Here is a 6000-nt window from a genome sequence, read left to right as displayed (position 1 = left end):
CGGCATTGTTTTGGGGGCTGGGATTTGGCATGTCACACTCCATAGTGGCTCTGGGCTTTGTCCATGGGAATGGAGGGAAATAGGCTGTAGGTGTGATCAGGTCTCCAAAACAGGGTCTACAATGGCTGATCCCATTGTAGATGGGATCCACAGGTTCTTCCTAGAGCAATAACTGGAGATTGGATGCTGAATTTGGTGATGGATCATCTAAAAGCAGTATTTGCAGCCACACAGCCCCTTCAGAGCTGTGTTTTGGGAATGCTGCAGCCCACTCTGCCCGAGCAGCCAGCCAGACCCACAATTTCACCATCAAAAAATACCTGTCCAAGTGTTGGGGCAGTGTCAGCAGTGGGACACAAGTCCATCACCAGCTCAGCAATCAAATTTTCAGATGTCCTGCCAGGATCTCACTGCACCCTCCTAGGATGGGTTTGCCCCCAAATCTCAGATTTGCTTCCAACAGCAGAAGGATATGGGATACAGGGTGAATCCCCCCTCAATTCCCCTCCTTGTCGACTCCAGGAGCAGTTTTCCCAGCACAAGCTGGCATCAGGCCAAAGTCAGAAGCTTTTGCCTGCATGCCAGGATGCTCCAGCCCTGGCTCAGTGAGGTGGTGTGAAGCAGAGCTGTAGAGTTGCTCCCTTCCTGCCCCAAGCTGCCTCATCCTGCCTGGAAGAAACCTTTCTCTTGGGAATGCCTCTGACTGTCTCACCCAATCCAGGAGCTACCACAGCACCTTGAGCCCAGTGTGGCCACTGACTGCAGCCATGTCATCCAGGTGAAGGCAAGGGCAGGAGAGGGAGGAGCAAAGTCTCCATGCTTCTTGTGTTTGAATGTCACACTGGGACACAGCGTTTGGGAAAGTGGCTTTGTGCTGGCACCCAGGGGCTGTGCAGCTGGGAACACTTGAAAACAAAAGCCAGCAAAATCCAGCCCATGCTTGGCAGCCTATTTGGTTTAGTGAGAATTATTTGAAGAGTTAGCCCAGTGCAAGAGCTGGCTCTGCTCCTTCATCCCTCACAGGATGAAGACAGAACAGAGCAGTGGAGCTGGGTTACAGCTCACTTCTTTCCACCTTTCGGAGACCTCCAGAGACTAATTTTTTCCTCAGGGAACACCTTTTCCCAACCTCAGATTTTACTAAGGATTTACTAAGATTTTACTAATCCTGTGTTGATCACTGTTAAACAGGCATTTCATAAGAGAGCCCTATGCTTACCATGTCCACACAGTGAGTTAAACAAGGAGGAGGTTTTTCTTTGGGGACAGCAACATCTCTGCCTGTGTGATAACCAGCTAGCAGCTCCTTGCAACTACAGCCCCTCTCCTTTAGCAGAAATTCCCTTTTTGCCTCATTTTAAGCATTTTAGCAGCAAGGCTTTCATGCTCTGGGTGTTGCATTATGAGCTTGCAGTCCCCTGCTTTTGGAGTGGACAGCACTTTTCAGTCTCATCACCTTAAATAATAAACCCCATTTATATGGCCCCCAGCTTTGCACAGCAAGGCCAGAGTGAGCTGAGCTGCTGGGACACCTCTTGTTCCTTCCCAGCAGTGTCCTTGCTCTCCAGATCACCACTTCAGAGACAACAAAAGTTCTTTCTCAGTCCATGCAAAGGAGCTGCTCAAATTTTTAATTGGATACAGACTGCTTGCTCCTATATGTCAGTTTGGAATTCCAGCTTAGCCTCCACACAGTGCCCTGAGGCCCTCTCCCTTTTGTGCAGCCTGGCTCAGCTGCCTCCCTCCATAGCTCTGCATCCCTAAAACTTCAGCACTGCCTTTCCCAGTGGTCAATCCTCTCCACCAACAAATCCTGCTGCAGAGAGCCAAGGTGAGCTGACATTCAGTACTATTCATTACTGGCTAAGGCAACAACCCTAGTCTGGTATTTCATTGTTTATTTGTGTGACATACACAGGTTCAGCCTCACTGTTTCAGGTTTTCTTGTAGGTCAGAGACCTACAGTTCTGCTGCTCATCCACACTTGGAAATAAGCAGAAGACTATGGAAATACTCACCTTCCAAGGAAGCTGTGGACAAAGAGGAGACAATATTTCAGCTACAACCCTGTGAGTGTTGAGTGCAAGGGGAGTTTTGTGCCTCTCAGGCACAAAGTTTTGGCCTAATATGACCTGTTTTTCCCCAGAGAGTGATGCTTTTGACACATCTTTGCCTCACAAACCATCAGAAGCCCCAGGCCAAAACTGCAGAGACTGTTGCCCCCAATACTGATGTGGATCTGTCTTGCAGTTAGCACCTACCATTAGCAAAAAAAGATATGGGCAATTTTCCAGCCCTCCTCCAATCTGCCACAGTTCTTTCCCAATTCCACTTATGCTTTCCCAGGCACTCAGTGCTGCTGCCAGCTTGACACCATCAGAAGCAAAAGGGACTCACTCCCTATTCTGTGATCTCTACCACTAGTAGAAGTACCAAATTGGACTTGATGCAAAACTAAAGCCCCTGGACCCTCAAATTAATTACGCTTCACAGGGTGGGATAATTACTGAAATTAGTTTGAGACATTTCTTTACTCTTGACCAGCACATGCTGGAGAGAGCGTGTTACCTGTAAAGTTTGTCTCAAGGATAAGCCTTCTAGGACATAGGTTCCCAAATTCCTTTTTCTTTTGCACTTAGAGGCACTATTTTCACAGAATATGCTGAGTTGGAAGTGACCCACAAGAATCATCAAGTTCAAGTCTGAGGCCTACACAGGACCATCCCCTAGAGCACACTATGTGCCCGAGACCATTGCCAAATGCTTCTTGAACTCTGCCACTGTTGGTGATGGAACCACTTTCTTGGGCAGCCTGTTCCAGTGCCCAATCACTATCTGGGTGAAGAATCTTCCTGACATCCAATCTAAACCTCTCCCAAAAGAACTTCAGGCCATTCACATGGGTCCTGTCACTGATCACCGCAGTTAGTAGAGATCAGTGCCCCTTCTGTTCCCCTGATGAGGAAGTTGCAACTGCAGTGAGGTTTTCCCCCCAGTCTTCTCCAGGCTGAACAGACCAAGTGACCTCAACCACTCCTCATATGGTTTTTCCTCAAGGCCCTTCACCATGTTCCTTACCCTCCTTTGGACACTCTCTAACAGCTTAATAGCTCTTTTATATTGCAGTGAGCAAAGCTGCACACAGGACTCAGGCTGAGGCTGCAGCAGAGCAGAACAATCCCATCCCTCGCTTGGCTGGTGCCACTGTGCCTGATGCACCGCAGGACAGTTTCCCACAGGCCCATAGAATGCAGCGCTCTGTAACACCAGGGCACCCACAGCTCTGGCTGCCATCTGAGCACAGCCACCTCCTTCAGTAAAGAGAAGTAATGTCAGCAGGAGGCATTTCTGCCTCCTCAGCAGTATGTCTAAATATCTTTATCATAAAAGCAAATAAACAATGATAAATATCGTTATCATAAGTGAGGGAGGCTGCTGACATCAACATGCCTGAGTGCTCACAGGGCACAAGAGCAGCTCAGCTGAGGGCAGTCCTGTTGCTGAGGCATTGTGACCCACTCTGCTCAATTTTCCAGGTGACTCTGCAAGACAGCTGAACTGTTTTTTCCCCGTATATTCTCCCTTTCAAAACCAGCAGAGAGGCGAGTCTTTTAAGGAATTTACTGCCTTGGTAGAAAATCTGAAAATGTACATAAGAAGAAAATCTTGTCACGTCTCCTCACAAATAGAAAAGAACTAAATGAACTCCCACTGGGATGCTCTGGCTACCTCAGTGTAACAAAGTTCAGTTTAAGCTGCTTGTTTCACTTGCTATATTGTCTGAGTTTAATCCAATTTGATTTGGAACACAAAGTAGCTCCTTTTTTGCCCTCCAGGAAGCAGCCGGTACAGACAGAGCAGAGAAAAGCACTGGCCTGTCCTGCCTGGTGCACACATGCACACACCAAGCTGTGCTTGTTTCTAGGCTCATGCTTTGCAGATGACCTTTTCTCATCTGTAACATTTTTGACTATTTGTCAAAATCTCACCAGTCTCTTCAAAAGCTAAAGCACCAGGGTAGGTGCTATGGCAGCAAAGTTCTTTGATGTGGAGCCTTGGAGCTGGCTACTTCCTTGCCCTATGGATCACCAGTTTAACACTAGATTATCCCTTTTAGAGGGAGATGTGGAGGACAGCTCTTCTCCAAAAGCACAGCTGTCCAACTCCAGCCACCTCCAACAAACCTCTGCAGGGAGCAGCAGGGGCTGGATTGTTGCCAAGCAAGCGGCCACCGCAGCCAGCTCTGGCCAGCACTGCACTGTCCCCCAGGCCTGCTTTCACAGGAACTAAAATTTAAAAAGGTACTAACCTGCAATAGCCCGGAGAAAAATATTTTTAAATGCCCATGCGCAGTTAAGAGCAAAGCCCTGTCTGCAGGAACCACAGCACTGCCTGGCTTTACCTATCACCTCACACCAGATTTACTACAGGAATTGCCAAGGGGCCACCCTGCACCACGATAACAAAATCTTCCCAGAGACAGAGGCAGAAATAGCCACACAGTGGCTTCATGCCTGCAACACGAGCAAAACAGCTCAGCCTCTCATGACAGCTGCCCTGCACAATGCAGACACACTGATTTCTTTCATCCTTTCATCCCAAATCTGCCCCTTTGACTCCAGACAGAGATGAGCAAATATTTAATTAACACATTTGACCTTTTATCAGCACTCAATGCTGATGGCTTTCTGTACATCAGTTAGGTGTGCTTCCCTGCAGCCTGCTGCAAACTTGGGAGTAGGAAAGTGTTACAAGGTTTCCTCACATACCTTTGAATATTTTCTGATACTCCAGGTTTGAAAACTGAGAATGTGAAAGTGTCATGTTCCATAATTTTAATAGCATTTAAGTTTGTATCTCTTATTTCTGTATGGTGATACAAAGCAGAAAACAAGTGTTACCCAGAAAATCAAAAACCAAAGAACTACCTAGAAAACCAAAACATTTTCATTCTTTTTCCTCTGTATGTTTGAAACTTTCCAAATTTCTTGTGGTAAAATGGTGTTGGAGTAGACAGAACATAAATAATGCCTCAAAATAGCTGAGAACAAGAAGCTCATTGTACTAATATAGCAGAGAGCATCCTGCTCCTTCTGGTTTAGCTGTTACCAGAGACCTTTTCACAATATCATTCTACCAACCCTTAGGTTCCTGATCATTGTTAAAATGCCAAAAATTCTCATATGAATGAGTTATTTTCATTTAAAAGATGTCCCATGTGTGTAGCCTTGCTCAACCCTTTTCTTTCCCCTCACCTGGCTGGATCAGGATGGTTCAGCGAGGAATCACTCACTAAATGCCTTCATTATTTCAGCCTGAAGCTCAGTGTGACCTGGAAATAATACAAAGTAAGAGAAACCTCACCTGCATAAAGGAACTCTTGCTAATGTTCATAAGACATCCAGTGAATGTCACTGAGACCTCAAAGTACAGCAGCACCACTTATACTTGATAATAAACAACACTTTATTTTTACAGTATAAAAATATAGGAACAAAATACTATACAGAAAAATATACAGTTGAGATCTTCTCAGTCCTATTTAAGACAAACAGGATCACATTGTGCAAGCCCCAGCCTTCAGCAAATACAATTATCCTGGCAGCTGAAGTGGTGGCACACTCAATCTGAATGGGACAGCTGCTGCTCACCACATCTAGAGACAGAGATGTGCCAAGGGATAACCTTCCAGCACAGGAAACTTGTCTTGCAGCTTCCAACATCCTCACAAGTTTGACTTTGTTACATATAAAATGGAACTGAAGTCCCCCTCCATGATCTGACCTGGAGATGAGTATTTACAGTAGGTGCTAAGAGAGCACCTGCCCACACATCCCCGGGCTGTGATCCCACCCCACGGGCTCACATTTACACAGACCAGTAGCTGCAACACACTCACACAAACACAACTGGAAGCTCCCTGTCACCAGTTGTGGAGCTGTAAATTGTCCTTTAAGGAAGACAAAAGGTCAGTAAAAACCAGCTGATGTAATCACTGAG

This window comes from Lonchura striata, chromosome 13, assembly GCF_046129695.1.
Source record: "Lonchura striata isolate bLonStr1 chromosome 13, bLonStr1.mat, whole genome shotgun sequence".
NCBI lineage: Eukaryota > Metazoa > Chordata > Aves > Passeriformes > Estrildidae > Lonchura > Lonchura striata.
This window is presented reverse-complemented; position numbering follows the sequence as displayed.